The following is a 17,600-nucleotide window of genomic DNA, read 5'->3' on the forward strand; positions in this document are numbered from 1 at the left end:
ATTCATCTTCCTGTTTACCATTGGAGGACTAACAGGAATCGTACTGGCTAACTCCTCACTAGATATCGCCCTACAGGACACCTATGACGTAGTAGCCCACTTCCACTACGTCCTATCAATAGGAGCAGTATTCGCAATCATAGCAGGATTTACACACTGATTCCCCCTATTCACCGGATACACACTCCACTCAACATGAGCTAAAACACATTTCGGAGTGATATTCGTAGGAGTTAATCTAACCTTCTTCCCCCAACACTTCCTAGGCCTAGCCGGTATACCACGACGGTACTCAGACTACCCAGACGCCTACACACTATGAAACACCATTTCCTCAGTAGGATCACTCATCTCACTAACAGCCGTAATCATACTACTGTTCATCATCTGAGAAGCCCTCGCATCAAAACGTAAAGCCACGCAACCAGAGCTAACAAGCACCAATGTCGAATGAATTGATGGATGCCCACCACCATTTCACACCTTCGAAGAACCAGCTTTCGTCCAAGTACAAGAAAGGAAGGAGTTGAACCCCCATATGTTGGTTTCAAGCCAACCGCATAAACCACTTATGCTTCTTTCTCATAAAGAGATGCTAGTAAAACCATTACATAGCCTTGTCAAGGCTAAATTACTGGTGAAAACCCAGTGCATCGCCACACCCAAACATGGCCAATCACTCACAACTTAACTTCCAAGACGCTTCCTCCCCTATCATAGAAGAACTAATAGGATTCCACGACCACGCTCTAATGGTTGCCCTAGCAATCTGCAGCCTAGTCCTCTACCTAATAACCTTCACACTTACAGAAAAGCTATCATCCAACACAACCAATGCTCAAGCAATCGAACTTGTCTGAACAATTCTCCCAGCCATAGTCCTAGTGGCACTAGCACTACCATCCCTACGAATCCTTTATATAATAGACGAAATTAATGAACCAGACCTAACCTTAAAAGCTATTGGTCACCAATGATATTGATCGTACGAGTACACCGACCTAAAAAATATCACATTCGACTCCTACACGATCCCCACAACGGACCTCCCCCTAGGCCACTTCCGACTACTAGAAGTAGACCATCGTGTTGTAATCCCCATAAGCTCTACCATCCGGGTCATCGTCACCGCTGACGACGTACTTCACTCATGAGCAGTCCCCAGCCTAGGCGTGAAAACCGATGCAATCCCAGGTCGCCTCAACCAAACCTCCCTATTCGCCTCCCGACCCGGAGTGTTCTACGGACAGTGCTCAGAGATCTGCGGGGCTAATCACAGCTTCATACCCATTGTAGTAGAATCGACCCCACTAGCCAACTTCGAGAGCTGATCCTCATCAATTTCATCCTAAATACCCCAATCCTTAAGAAGCTATGAACTAGCATTAGCCTTTTCAGCTAAAGAAAGAGGACCGTCTCCTCCTTAATGATATGCCCCAACTAAACCCAGGCCCCTGATTTTTTATTATGCTCATCTCATGGTTCACATTCTCCATGATTATTCAACCTAAAATCTTAACCTTTGTCTCACCAAACCCTCCCACTAACAAAGTTCCAACCCCCCCAAGCACCACCCCCTGAATCTGACCATTATTAACAAACCACCAATATACGACTAATTAAACAAGCAGAGTATTAAACATATTGTTAACCCGACAGAGGAGCGTCCATTAAGAAAGATTAAAACCTGTAAAAGGAACTAGGCAAACCGTCAAGGCCCGACTGTTTACCAAAAACATAGCCTTCAGCAAACCAACAAACAAGTATTGAAGGTGATGCCTGCCCGGTGACTCACGTTCAACGGCCGCGGTATACTGACCGTGCAAAGGTAGCGCAATCAATTGTCCCGTACATCGAGACTTGTATGAATGGCTAAACGAGGTCTTAGCTGTCTCTTACAGGCAATCGGTGAAATTGATCTCCCTGTACAAAAGCAGGGATAATAACATAAGACGAGAAGACCCTGTGGAACTTTAAAACCAGCAACCACCTTAACACACATACCCGCCCACCGGCTTCACTAACTTATAAGAGATTGGTTCGCGTTTTTCGGTTGGGGCGACCTTGGAGCAAAACAAAACCTCCAAAAACTAGACCACACCTCCAGACCAAGAGCAACTCCTCAACGTGCTAACAGCAACCAGACCCAATACAATTGATCAATGGACCAAGCTACCCCAGGGATAACAGCGCAATCTCCTCCGAGAGTCCGTATCGACGAGGAGGTTTAGGACCTCGATGTTGGATCAGGACATCCTAGCGGTGCAGCAGCTGCTAAGGGTTCGTTTGTTCAACGATTAACAGTCCTACGTGATCTGAGTTCAGACCGGAGTAATCCAGGTCGGTTTCCATCTATGATGAACTCTTCCCAGTACGAAAGGATAGGAAAAGTGAGGCCAATACTACAAGCAAGCCTTCGCCCTAAGTAATAAAACCAACTTAATTACGAAAAGCTATCACAACCAACCACGTCCAAGAAAAGGACCAGCTAGCGTGGCAGAGCTCGGAAAATGCAAAAGGCTTAAGTCCTTTAACGCAGAGGTTCAAATCCTCTCCCTAGCTAAACAAACCACCCAATGACTAACCACCCAATACTTATTAACCTCATTATAGCCCTATCCTACGCCCTACCTATTCTAATTGCAGTAGCTTTCCTGACTCTAGTAGAGCGCAAAATCTTAAGCTACATACAAGGCCGAAAAGGACCAAATGTTGTCGGACCATTTGGACTTCTACAGCCTTTGGCAGATGGAATCAAACTGTTCATTAAAGAACCCATCCGACCCTCAACCTCTTCTCCAATTCTATTTGTCATAACCCCTGTCCTAGCCCTTCTTCTTGCAATCTCTATCTGAACCCCACTTCTTCCCCTACCATTCTCTCTAGCAGACCTAAACCTAGGCGTACTGTTCCTGCTAGCCATGTCAAGCCTAGCAGTATACTCCATCCTATGATCAGGATGGGCCTCCAACTCAAAATATGCCTTAATTGGAGCACTACGAGCGGCCGCCCAAACAATTTCCTACCAGGTAACCCTCGCAATCATCCTGCTATCTGTCGTCCTTGTCAGTGGGAACTTCTCCCTAAGCACCCTAGCAGTAACCCAAGAATCCATTCACCTCATCTTCCCTTGCTGACCACTAGCCATAATATGATACATTTCCACGCTAGCCGAGACGAATCGAGCCCCTTTCGACTTAACAGAGGGAGAATCACAACTAGTCTCTGGCTTTAACGTAGAACACTCAGCAGGACCATTCGCCCTATTCTTTCTTGCCGAATACGCTAACATCATACTAATAAACACACTAACCGCCATCCTATTCTTCAATCCAAGCCTACGTAATCCACCCCAAGAATTATATCCAGTACTACTAGCCACAAAGGCACTGCTACTATCAGCAGGATTCTTGCGAATTCGTGCCTCATACCCTCGATTCCGATATGACCAACTGATGCACCTATGATGAAAAAACTTCCTCCCGCTTACACTAGCCCTATGTTTATGACACGCCAGCCTACTAATCTGCTACGCAGGCCTACCCCCCTGCCTGTAATTCCAGGAAATGTGCCTGAGTACTAAGGGTCACTATGATAAAGTGAACACAGAGGTGCACTAACCCTCTCATTTCCTAACAATTAGAAAAGCAGGAATTGAACCTGCACTAGAGAGATCAAAACTCCCTATACTTCCCTTCTATTATTTCCTAGTAGGGTCAGCTAAACAAGCTATCGGGCCCATACCCCGAAAATGATGGTCCAACCCCTTCCCCTGCTAATGAACCCCCAAGCGAAACTAGTTTTTACCTTAAGCCTAATACTAGGAACTACCATCACAATTTCAAGCAACCACTGACTAACAGCTTGAACCGGCCTTGAAATCAACACACTTGCTATTCTGCCCTTAATCTCAAAATCTCACCACCCACGAGCCATTGAAGCTGCAACTAAATATTTCCTAGTCCAGGCAACTGCCTCAGCCCTGGTACTATTCTCCAGCATAACCAACGCATGAGCCACCGGACAGTGAGACATCACCCAACTAACCCACCCAGCATCCTGCTTAATTCTAACCTCAGCAATTGCAATAAAACTGGGACTAGTGCCCTTCCCTTTCTGATTCCCAGAAGTCCTTCAAGGGTCACCCCTTACCACCGGATTACTCCTATCAACGTTCATAAAACTCCCACCCATTGCACTGCTCTTTATGACCTCCCCCTCATTAAACCCCATAATCCTAACTGCCATAGCCATCCTTTCAGTAGCCCTAGGAGGATGAATAGGACTCAACCAAACACAAATCCGAAAAATCCTAGCCTTCTCCTCTATCTCCCACCTAGGATGAATAACTATCATTATTGCCTACAACCCTAAACTCACTCTACTAAATTTCTACTTATATTCACTAATAACTGCAGCAGTATTCCTAACCCTCAACTCAACCAAAGCACTTAACCTATCCACTCTAATTACTACATGAACAAAAGCCCCATCATTAAACACAATACTGCTACTGACCCTACTCTCCCTAGCAGGCCTACCACCCCTGACCGGATTCCTGCCAAAATGATTCATCATCCAAGAGCTAACTAAAGAGGATATAGCTACAGCAGCTACAATTATTTCCCTACTCTCACTACTAAACCTATTCTTCTATCTACGACTCGCATACTGTGCCACCATCACACTCCCACCTCACACCACTAACCAAATAAAACAATGACGCACTAGCAAATCAATCAGCCCCCTAGTCGCTATTCTAATCACAACATCCATTGCTATACTACCAATCTCCCCACTAATCCTTTACTCCGTCTAAGAAACTTAGGATTACCCAAACCGAAGGCCTTCAAAGCCTTAAACAAGAGTGAAACCCTCTTAGTTTCTGCTTAAAGTCCGCAGGATTCTACCCTGCATCTTCCAAATGCAACTCAGACACTTTAATTAAGCTAGGACCTTACCTACTTCCTAGACAGATGGGCCTCGATCCCACAACACTGTTGTTAACAGCTATATGCCCTAACCAACAGGCTTCTGCCTAAGACTCCGACGCACAATTAATGCGTATCAATGAGCTTGCAACTCACCATGAACTTCACCACAGAGCCGATAAGAAGAGGAATTGAACCTCTGTGAAAAGGACTACAGCCTAACGCTTATACACTCAGCCATCTTACCTATGACATCCATCAACCGATGATTATTCTCAACCAACCACAAAGATATCGGAACCCTTTACCTAATTTTTGCCGCCTGAGCCGGAATAGTGGGCACTGCCCTAAGTCTACTCATTCGAGCAGAACTAGGCCAGCCCGGATCCCTCCTAGGAGATGACCAAGTCTACAACGTTGTAGTCACAGCCCATGCTTTCGTAATAATCTTCTTCATAGTTATACCAATTATGATCGGAGGATTTGGAAACTGACTGGTCCCTCTAATAATCGCAGCTCCAGACATAGCATTCCCTCGAATAAACAACATAAGCTTTTGGCTACTCCCCCCATCTTTCCTCCTACTCCTAGCATCTTCAACTGTCGAAGCCGGAGCAGGAACGGGCTGAACAGTTTGCCCACCACTAGCAGGCAATCTAACGCATGCTGGAGCATCAGTAGACCTAGCTATCTTCTCACTACACCTCGCAGGTATCTCATCAATCCTAGGTGCAATTAACTTCATCACAACAGCAATCAACATAAAACCTCCTGCACTGTCACAATACCAAACCCCCCTGTTCGTCTGATCAGTCCTAATTACAGCAGTACTCTTACTCCTATCTCTCCCCGTACTAGCCGCTGGCATCACAATGCTCCTCACAGACCGCAACCTCAATACCACATTCTTCGACCCAGCCGGAGGAGGAGATCCAGTACTGTATCAACACCTCTTCTGATTCTTCGGCCACCCGGAAGTCTACATCCTCATCCTACCAGGCTTCGGTATCATTTCCCATGTCGTAACTTACTGCTCAGGAAAAAAAGAACCATTCGCATATATAGGAATAGTATCAGCCATGCTATCCATTGGCTTCCTAGGCTTTATCGTTTGAGCCCACCACATATTCACAGTAGGAATAGACGTAGACACCCGAGCATACTTCACATCAGCTACCATAATCATTGCCATCCCAACTGGAATTAAAGTATTCAGCTGATTAGCAACACTACATGGAGGAACAATCAAATGAGACCCACCTATGCCATGAGCCCTAGGATTCATCTTCCTGTTTACCATTGGAGGACTAACAGGAATCGTACTGGCTAACTCCTCACTAGATATCGCCCTACAGGACACCTATGACGTAGTAGCCCACTTCCACTACGTCCTATCAATAGGAGCAGTATTCGCAATCATAGCAGGATTTACACACTGATTCCCCCTATTCACCGGATACACACTCCACTCAACATGAGCTAAAACACATTTCGGAGTGATATTCGTAGGAGTTAATCTAACCTTCTTCCCCCAACACTTCCTAGGCCTAGCCGGTATACCACGACGGTACTCAGACTACCCAGACGCCTACACACTATGAAACACCATTTCCTCAGTAGGATCACTCATCTCACTAACAGCCGTAATCATACTACTGTTCATCATCTGAGAAGCCCTCGCATCAAAACGTAAAGCCACGCAACCAGAGCTAACAAGCACCAATGTCGAATGAATTGATGGATGCCCACCACCATTTCACACCTTCGAAGAACCAGCTTTCGTCCAAGTACAAGAAAGGAAGGAGTTGAACCCCCATATGTTGGTTTCAAGCCAACCGCATAAACCACTTATGCTTCTTTCTCATAAAGAGATGCTAGTAAAACCATTACATAGCCTTGTCAAGGCTAAATTACTGGTGAAAACCCAGTGCATCTCCACACCCAAACATGGCCAATCACTCACAACTTAACTTCCAAGACGCTTCCTCCCCTATCATAGAAGAACTAATAGGATTCCACGACCACGCTCTAATGGTTGCCCTAGCAATCTGCAGCCTAGTCCTCTACCTAATAACCTTCACACTTACAGAAAAGCTATCATCCAACACAACCAATGCTCAAGCAATCGAACTTGTCTGAACAATTCTCCCAGCCATAGTCCTAGTGGCACTAGCACTACCATCCCTACCAATCCTTTATATAATAGACGAAATTAATGAACCAGACCTAACCTTAAAAGCTATTGGTCACCAATGATATTGATCGTACGAGTACACCGACCTAAAAAATATCACATTCGACTCCTACACGATCCCCACAACGGACCTCCCCCTAGGCCACTTCCGACTACTAGAAGTAGACCATCGTGTTGTAATCCCCATAAGCTCTACCATCCGGGTCATCGTCACCGCTGACGACGTACTTCACTCATGAGCAGTCCCCAGCCTAGGCGTGAAAACCGATGCAATCCCAGGTCGCCTCAACCAAACCTCCCTATTCGCCTCCCGACCCGGAGTGTTCTACGGACAGTGCTCAGAGATCTGCGGGGCTAATCACAGCTTCATACCCATTGTAGTAGAATCGACCCCACTAGCCAACTTCGAGAGCTGATCCTCATCAATTTCATCCTAAATACCCCAATCCTTAAGAAGCTATGAACTAGCATTAGCCTTTTCAGCTAAAGAAAGAGGACCGTCTCCTCCTTAATGATATGCCCCAACTAAACCCAGGCCCCTGATTTTTTATTATGCTCATCTCATGGTTCACATTCTCCATGATTATTCAACCTAAAATCTTAACCTTTGTCTCACCAAACCCTCCCACTAACAAAGTTCCAACCCCCCCAAGCACCACCCCCTGAATCTGACCATTATTAACAAACCACCAATATACGACTAATTAAACAAGCAGAGTATTAAACATATTGTTAACCCGACAGAGGAGCGTCCATTAAGAAAGATTAAAACCTGTAAAAGGAACTAGGCAAACCGTCAAGGCCCGACTGTTTACCAAAAACATAGCCTTCAGCAAACCAACAAACAAGTATTGAAGGTGATGCCTGCCCGGTGACTCACGTTCAACGGCCGCGGTATACTGACCGTGCAAAGGTAGCGCAATCAATTGTCCCGTACATCGAGACTTGTATGAATGGCTAAACGAGGTCTTAGCTGTCTCTTACAGGCAATCGGTGAAATTGATCTCCCTGTACAAAAGCAGGGATAATAACATAAGACGAGAAGACCCTGTGGAACTTTAAAACCAGCAACCACCTTAACACACATACCCGCCCACCGGCTTCACTAACTTATAAGAGATTGGTTCGCGTTTTTCGGTTGGGGCGACCTTGGAGCAAAACAAAACCTCCAAAAACTAGACCACACCTCCAGACCAAGAGCAACTCCTCAACGTGCTAACAGCAACCAGACCCAATACAATTGATCAATGGACCAAGCTACCCCAGGGATAACAGCGCAATCTCCTCCGAGAGTCCGTATCGACGAGGAGGTTTAGGACCTCGATGTTGGATCAGGACATCCTAGCGGTGCAGCAGCTGCTAAGGGTTCGTTTGTTCAACGATTAACAGTCCTACGTGATCTGAGTTCAGACCGGAGTAATCCAGGTCGGTTTCCATCTATGATGAACTCTTCCCAGTACGAAAGGATAGGAAAAGTGAGGCCAATACTACAAGCAAGCCTTCGCCCTAAGTAATAAAACCAACTTAATTACGAAAAGCTATCACAACCAACCACGTCCAAGAAAAGGACCAGCTAGCGTGGCAGAGCTCGGAAAATGCAAAAGGCTTAAGTCCTTTAACGCAGAGGTTCAAATCCTCTCCCTAGCTAAACAAACCACCCAATGACTAACCACCCAATACTTATTAACCTCATTATAGCCCTATCCTACGCCCTACCTATTCTAATTGCAGTAGCTTTCCTGACTCTAGTAGAGCGCAAAATCTTAAGCTACATACAAGGCCGAAAAGGACCAAATGTTGTCGGACCATTTGGACTTCTACAGCCTTTGGCAGATGGAATCAAACTGTTCATTAAAGAACCCATCCGACCCTCAACCTCTTCTCCAATTCTATTTGTCATAACCCCTGTCCTAGCCCTTCTTCTTGCAATCTCTATCTGAACCCCACTTCTTCCCCTACCATTCTCTCTAGCAGACCTAAACCTAGGCGTACTGTTCCTGCTAGCCATGTCAAGCCTAGCAGTATACTCCATCCTATGATCAGGATGGGCCTCCAACTCAAAATATGCCTTAATTGGAGCACTACGAGCGGCCGCCCAAACAATTTCCTACCAGGTAACCCTCGCAATCATCCTGCTATCTGTCGTCCTTGTCAGTGGGAACTTCTCCCTAAGCACCCTAGCAGTAACCCAAGAATCCATTCACCTCATCTTCCCTTGCTGACCACTAGCCATAATATGATACATTTCCACGCTAGCCGAGACGAATCGAGCCCCTTTCGACTTAACAGAGGGAGAATCACAACTAGTCTCTGGCTTTAACGTAGAACACTCAGCAGGACCATTCGCCCTATTCTTTCTTGCCGAATACGCTAACATCATACTAATAAACACACTAACCGCCATCCTATTCTTCAATCCAAGCCTACGTAATCCACCCCAAGAATTATATCCAGTACTACTAGCCACAAAGGCACTGCTACTATCAGCAGGATTCTTGCGAATTCGTGCCTCATACCCTCGATTCCGATATGACCAACTGATGCACCTATGATGAAAAAACTTCCTCCCGCTTACACTAGCCCTATGTTTATGACACGCCAGCCTACTAATCTGCTACGCAGGCCTACCCCCCTGCCTGTAATTCCAGGAAATGTGCCTGAGTACTAAGGGTCACTATGATAAAGTGAACACAGAGGTGCACTAACCCTCTCATTTCCTAACAATTAGAAAAGCAGGAATTGAACCTGCACTAGAGAGATCAAAACTCCCTATACTTCCCTTCTATTATTTCCTAGTAGGGTCAGCTAAACAAGCTATCGGGCCCATACCCCAAAAATGATGGTCCAACCCCTTCCCCTGCTAATGAACCCCCAAGCGAAACTAGTTTTTACCTTAAGCCTAATACTAGGAACTACCATCACAATTTCAAGCAACCACTGACTAACAGCTTGAACCGGCCTTGAAATCAACACACTTGCTATTCTGCCCTTAATCTCAAAATCTCACCACCCACGAGCCATTGAAGCTGCAACTAAATATTTCCTAGTCCAGGCAACTGCCTCAGCCCTGGTACTATTCTCCAGCATAACCAACGCATGAGCCACCGGACAGTGAGACATCACCCAACTAACCCACCCAGCATCCTGCTTAATTCTAACCTCAGCAATTGCAATAAAACTGGGACTAGTGCCCTTCCCTTTCTGATTCCCAGAAGTCCTTCAAGGGTCACCCCTTACCACCTGTCAGGGTCTGTCCGAAAATCCCTCATGTTTGCCTCACGACTGCCTCCAAGGACTGAGACCCTAGACCCTGAAAGTAGCTCTAGCCTGGCTGAGGTGGAAAATCTGCCAAGCCTTAAGGACTGGTATGCGATGCCATGGGAACTCAGTGCGAGAACAATGGACTGGTCATGGTGGACTGAGCCCTAATCAGTTCGTCCTGTACCTTCGGTCCTGTACTCTTGGTCCTGCACTGACGTGATGACTACAACTGGTTCCCAAAATGAGTCCACACCCACCATGTAGCCAGGAGAACTGCTGCTTTGGCCAGATGCCACCCGCTTTGAAGAACCTTATAAAAGACTGAAGGAGTTTTGAGGACTTTGTCCGGACCCCACCTGGAGAAGACAGCCTATGAGCATCTCGTCAAGCTCCGAGGGCCTCGTCTCTTCAGACTGGTAGCTATAATCCCCTTCCCCTCTTTCTCTTTCACTCTATCTCTTTATTTCTCTCCCACTATCGCAGTTGTTGGCACTAAATAAAAGTGCATTTTTGTTTAAGCAAAGTGTTGTGTCCCCTGCTGTGTCTTTTGTGCTTTGAGATCTCCAAAAAGAACCTATCAGGGACCCTGCATGTATTTGCGGACCCTGACATTAAATTGGCGTAGTCGGCAGGATCTTGGTAGACAGATTAAGGGTTGCTGGTTGTATGTAGTTTGTAACAGGGGAAGGACCCTCGCTTCAGCCGCACCTAGCACGCCACGTACAGTGAGCGCTGTCTAGAAAGCAAAGGGGGCGAGTGGAATTTCCCGCAAACTGCATACACCCAGGCGAAAAGCATCCCCTGTCTTCAGGATTTTTTAAAAAAGATCTCATTTGTACAAAAGATGGGACTTTGTTGTTTTATTTTTTGTGTGTGTTTTTGAGCTGTTTGGTGCAGTTGAGGAGACAACTATTTGTAACTAAGGAGTACCTCCCAAACAGTTTTGGTCCCCTCACCCACTCCAGGGAAGCGAAGGGAAACACAGTTTTAGCTGTGCTTGTGTGTAACTTAAGAATACCTCCCTGAAAGTGGTTTTGGTCCCTTCACAAAATGAGTGATAACATTAATGACAAAACTAAAGCTGGATTTTATGCTTTGCTAGCTAAGCACAATGCCAAACCTTCTCCGGGAGAAGAGGAATGGGCACAAAGTAACTGGTTTACTTTGGATAATGTCGTTGATAGAGTATGTGCTTTACAACATGATACAAAATTCAAACTGGGCAAAAATAAAACCATCTTGTGCTCAGTTTTGGGAGCTTGTCTTATGGCAGCCGTAGAAACTCGCTTCAAGCGAAGAAGTGAGGAACACGCTATCATAGACTCCCTGCAAAATTTAGTAGAAGTCTTGCAGAAAGAATTAGAACATGAAAGGAGTCTTAGAGAGGAGAGAGAGAAACAGGTGAGTGAAGAAAAAGCAGTAATAGGCTCCCTACAAACCCTAGTAGAAGTTTTGCAGAAAGAACTAGAATATGAAAGAAGTCTTAGAGAGGAGAGAGATAAAAACTTAAAACATGTAGAATCACCAAAAGAAGTAGAAGAGAAAGAAGCACACCACATTAAACACATATACCCCCAGAAAGAATTGGTACACATACAAAATTGTGGAGAATCTTGTTGTTCCCATTTGAGACCTCTCATTAAAACAGAACACAATTTTATAAATGAAGAGGATTTTGATCCTCACATTACTACCAAAGAAATACCATACACTGCCACTGAATTAGCCAAATTAAAGAAAGAATATTCACGTCTCCCTCAAGAATCAGAGACAGAATATGTGTTTAGAGTCTCACTCACTGGAGGAGACCAAATTAAATTAAGTGAGCAAGAAGCCAGTGGCTATTGGGGACATGGAGTTTTCTTAACAACAGGAAACACTCGAGCTCCATGGTCCCTGACACAGCGTGCGGCTTTTTGGGCCGGGGGAACGAGCCCCTTGGACAGGGGAGACCCCATAGCTATAATTAGTACCCCCGACCAACTCCTAGAAAGTGTGCACAAAGCTGCTTGCCTGCAAATGATTCATGAAAAGAAATTAATTCCTGGGTTTGAATCCCTGATGCAATTACCTGTGAAGCCCAAAATAATGACCCTTTTAATTCAAGGGCCTCCAGAATCACTCAAACCTACAGTGATTTTAATTCAAAAAACCACAGCAGCTGTATGTCCTGTAGGAAGACCAGATAGATTCCCTAGTAACCTGAACAACCCATTTGTTCCCCTTTATGACTTGTTGAGGAAAGGGGTAAAATGGGATTGGACTCCTTCTCAGGAGAAAGCATTGCAATTGCTGATTTTTGAAGCAACAGCTTATCAAGCATTGGGTCCCATCCATCCTACAGATCCCTTTCAGGTAGAATGGGGATTCGCTGCCTCAGGGCTGTCAGTACACATATGGCAGAGGGGACCTGAGGGTCCAACAAGGCCTGTGGGCTTCTATTCTCGTGGTTTCAGAGACGCTGAGAAAAGATACACTACCTGGGAAAAGGGGCTGTTTGTGGTTAGTTTGGCTCTCATTGAAGTGGAAAAAATAGCACGTCACCAACCTATTGTGCTAAGGGGCCCCTTCAAGGTTATTAAGACAGTCACTAGTGGAACCCCCCCTCCTGACGGGGTGGCTCAGAGGGCCTCAGTTAGAAAGTGGTATGCTCAGGCTGAACATTACTGTAACTTTTTCTCAATGACAGAAGGAGATGTAAAAACTATAGCAATCCAAGAAACTGAGAGCTTGGATAGCAGCCATGACAAACCTGCCTCTGTAATCAAAGTAGCCCCTCCTTTGTCCCCTGAACAATCAGCAAGTTTTTGGTTCACTGACACCTCTGCTAAACGAGAGGGGAAGGTGTGGAGATACAGGGCAGCAGCCCCCCACATTTCCTCTGGTGAACTAATTATTACTGAGGGAGAAGGCAGTGCTCAGGCTGGGGAGCTGACAGCTGTTTGGAGTGTTTTCCAACGTGAGGTACAGAATACCTCTCTTGTCTGTAACTACACTGACTCCTATGCTGTGTACCAGATGATCCTAATAATCCAGCACATTACCCTGGCCAACCTGTTCTGGTGGACCTCCCTTACTATAGGGCTAGCACCACTTGTGCTAAAACCCTCTCTGAATAAACATGCATGGACAGCTTCTGATGCTCTAGGAAAAGAGCACTGGATAAAAACACGCCGGATAATTCCATCATTCTAACCTTTTCTGCCTTATAGTGGCAGGATTCTGTTGTGTTTACTTTTACAGAAGAACTCCGAGGGACATGAAGACCACCTAATCCATGCTAAAACTGGTGATACTTTTCTGCATCCTACCACAACCCCATGGCCAGAAACCAGCTGAGTGGCCATGGTCTGAAATAATTGTGGTAGCATGCTGAAAAGGTGAAAGGATCTCTTTAAGCACAAAAAGGTTTGTACGCACCCAAGCGTACAGGGTTATTGGCACAATTTCACATTAACACAAACTGTAGAAGTAATTTGGTTTTGGTCCAAAAATACTGAAGTGCTTTCTTTTAAGTTTAAAGTATTGATTTAAATACTGGGGAAGACTTGATGTCAATGTAGTAATGCCTACTGTGCCCACCACCCAACCACCGGTCATGCTCACCCCGAAAATTTTTGAAATCGGACCATATGTAATAAAGAAAACTGGCCAACAACAAATATTGTTCAATCCGGCATGGTCTCTTAAACAAGTTAAATTACTGATGCAGAACAATGTTTCAGAAATTCAGCCAAACTGTTCACCCTTTTTGCAAACTTCGTTTCAAGGGTGGACCACCTGGCTGCGAAAACGGAACCCTTCCAAAAAACGGATGGCAAGAGACATAACCGGTGTTGTGGGAACAGGATTGGGAATCCTAAATAGTATTGATTCAGAAGTATTGATGAATAAACTAGTTGCCACCACAAGAGACTTGACAAAATTACAACAACCCCTGCAGTCCTCTTTATCCGCCCTGGGAACACAACAGTGGTTGTTATCAAACATATTACCAAATTGGGAAAAGGTAAATGTGAATGATCACAAATTAATAATTGATGCACTTAGTGTTGCACAAAACAACATTTCCCTGGCCCTTAGCTGCATCCAGGCACAGCTCTGGATGCAGACAGTTGTTGCTTCAATTATAAGAGAAGGTGAAGAAGGCATTTTCCCTACTGAAATTCGAAAAATAATTTGGGACAATGCAAATGATTTTGAAAAGGAATTCCAATCCTGGTGGAATTTGGTGAACTTCACTTACAACCCAAGTACAAACACAGCCACAGCTTTTGTGTTAACGATATCTAATGCTTCAGTGCATTTGATTTTCCCTATCATTGCATTAGGACTGAATCATGACGGAGCTATTCTCTATCCTTCCGAGCATAGAGAATGGGCACGTCAAATTGATAAGAAATGGCAAACTGTAAATTTGGAATCTTGTATTGTCCGGGAGCAACAAGGTTTTATTTGTGAAAGTAATGCAATTATAGCTCAAGACATTTGTTTGGACACAGAGCAGAATATTTGCCATTTTGAAGTTCACCCTGATGAAACTCCTGTAACAATATTAGTGTACATAGGTAATGGGTGTGTGTGTGTAAGGACTGCTTGTGATGTAGTGCTTATAGAAAATGTAGCAGTGAATCCAAAGAATCATTCAAATTTTTGTGTCTGTAACTTTACCACGATTACGGGATGTGATTTTTCTTATACTGTCCCAGTTATGTCTTACCACCTTTTACAATCCAATTTTACACTAATTCACCAGATATTGCCTGCCTCTATTGGAATGAATTTAACTTTGATTAAGCAATTGTTGCTTCACCAGGACTTAATTGAAATTTTAGAAAAGGTCAAGAGAAATGGGCAAAAGACCCTGGTAACAGTCCATCATGATGTGAAGGAGATACATCACGTTTTAGAAAGAGTAAGGAAGGATGCTGAACACAGATGGTGGGATACTCTTTTTGGGTGGTCACCTACTGCTACAGGCATCCTGAATAAAGTGTGCCATCCTATTGTTGTTCTTTTGATCTTGGTTTTAATTGGTTTTGTTTTATCAGCCATTTTATACATTTTGAATTGGAAAATGATGAGGCAGCTGACCCGATTGACATCAATTATAGATGCACACAGTTCAGTAAAAACCCCTTTTGTTAAAGACATTCCTAGAGTTATTGACACAAGAAGAACTACACGAGCAGTAAAACATTAGGCCTGCAACAGCAAATTAATTAGTTGTTCATTGTTTGTTTTGATTAGTATTGTTTGTTTTATACTGTGATTAAGTTTTTGTTTGGAGATTTTGTTTAAGAAATTTGTAAAAGAATTTTGTGATTTGTTTTGATTGTTTTCAAAGAAATTGTTTCAATTATAAGAAAAATTGTTATAATCAATATTGATCATTATTTTCCTATTCTATCTTTTCTTAATCCCTGTCCTTGTTTCTTTTACTTTTTCCCTCTTCCTCTTCGATATCTTTTTCTGTTTCTGTTTTTCTGGGATATATGCTGCCAGACACTGATGAGTCGAGCCCTGAAGACTTTGTGACAACGCTGCAGACCTTGCTGATGGAGTACTCTCGTCGCCAGTCGTGAGTCACGGGGTGGTGTCAGGGTCTGTCCGAAAATCCCTCATGTTTGCCTCACGACTGCCTCCAAGGACTGAGACCCTAGACCCTGAAAGTAGCTCTAGCCTGGCTGAGGTGGAAAATCTGCCAAGCCTTAAGGACTGGTATGCGATGCCATGGGAACTCAGTGCGAGAACAATGGACTGGTCATGGTGGACTGAGCCCTAATCAGTTCGTCCTGTACCTTCGGTCCTGTACTCTTGGTCCTGCACTGACGTGATGACTACAACTGGTTCCCAAAATGAGTCCACACCCACCATGTAGCCAGGAGAACTGCTGCTTTGGCCAGATGCCACCCGCTTTGAAGAACCTTATAAAAGACTGAAGGAGTTTTGAGGACTTTGTCCGGACCCCACCTGGAGAAGACAGCCTATGAGCATCTCGTCAAGCTCCGAGGGCCTCGTCTCTTCAGACTGGTAGCAATAATCCCCTTCCCCTCTTTCTCTTTCACTCTATCTCTTTATTTCTCTCCCACTATCGCAGTTGTTGGCACTAAATAAAAGTGCATTTTTGTTTAAGCAAAGTGTTGTGTCCCCTGCTGTGTCTTTTGTGCTTTGAGATCTCCAAAAAGAACCTATCAGGGACCCTGCATGTATTTGCGGACCCTGACACCACCGGATTACTCCTATCAACGTTCATAAAACTCCCACCCATTGCACTGCTCTTTATGACCTCCCCCTCATTAAACCCCATAATCCTAACTGCCATAGCCATCCTTTCAGTAGCCCTAGGAGGATGAATAGGACTCAACCAAACACAAATCCGAAAAATCCTAGCCTTCTCCTCTATCTCCCACCTAGGATGAATAACTATCATTATTGCCTACAACCCTAAACTCACTCTACTAAATTTCTACTTATATTCACTAATAACTGCAGCAGTATTCCTAACCCTCAACTCAACCAAAGCACTTAACCTATCCACTCTAATTACTACATGAACAAAAGCCCCATCATTAAACACAATACTGCTACTGACCCTACTCTCCCTAGCAGGCCTACCACCCCTGACCGGATTCCTGCCAAAATGATTCATCATCCAAGAGCTAACTAAAGAGGATATAGCTACAGCAGCTACAATTATTTCCCTACTCTCACTACTAAACCTATTCTTCTATCTACGACTCGCATACTGTGCCACCATCACACTCCCACCTCACACCACTAACCAAATAAAACAATGACGCACTAGCAAATCAATCAGCCCCCTAGTCGCTATTCTAATCACAACATCCATTGCTATACTACCAATCTCCCCACTAATCCTTTACTCCGTCTAAGAAACTTAGGATTACCCAAACCGAAGGCCTTCAAAGCCTTAAACAAGAGTGAAACCCTCTTAGTTTCTGCTTAAAGTCCACAGGATTCTACCCTGCATCTTCCAAATGCAACTCAGACACTTTAATTAAGCTAGGACCTTACCTACTTCCTAGACAGATGGGCCTCGATCCCACAACACTGTTGTTAACAGCTATATGCCCTAACCAACAGGCTTCTGCCTAAGACTCCGACGCACAATTAATGCGTATCAATGAGCTTGCAACTCACCATGAACTTCACCACAGAGCCGATAAGAAGAGGAATTGAACCTCTGTGAA

The 17,600-nt window shown here is 44.6% G+C and overlaps 1 pseudogene; it reads left to right on the plus strand.

Moving 5' to 3' along the window:
* Positions 1-11,652: 11,652 nt before the first annotated feature.
* LOC137467959 (NADH-ubiquinone oxidoreductase chain 2-like) lies at positions 11,653-17,282 on the plus strand (annotated as a pseudogene).
* Positions 17,283-17,600: the final 318 nt, after the last annotated feature.

This window comes from Anomalospiza imberbis, unplaced genomic scaffold (genome assembly GCF_031753505.1).
Source record: "Anomalospiza imberbis isolate Cuckoo-Finch-1a 21T00152 unplaced genomic scaffold, ASM3175350v1 scaffold_900, whole genome shotgun sequence".
NCBI lineage: Eukaryota > Metazoa > Chordata > Aves > Passeriformes > Viduidae > Anomalospiza > Anomalospiza imberbis.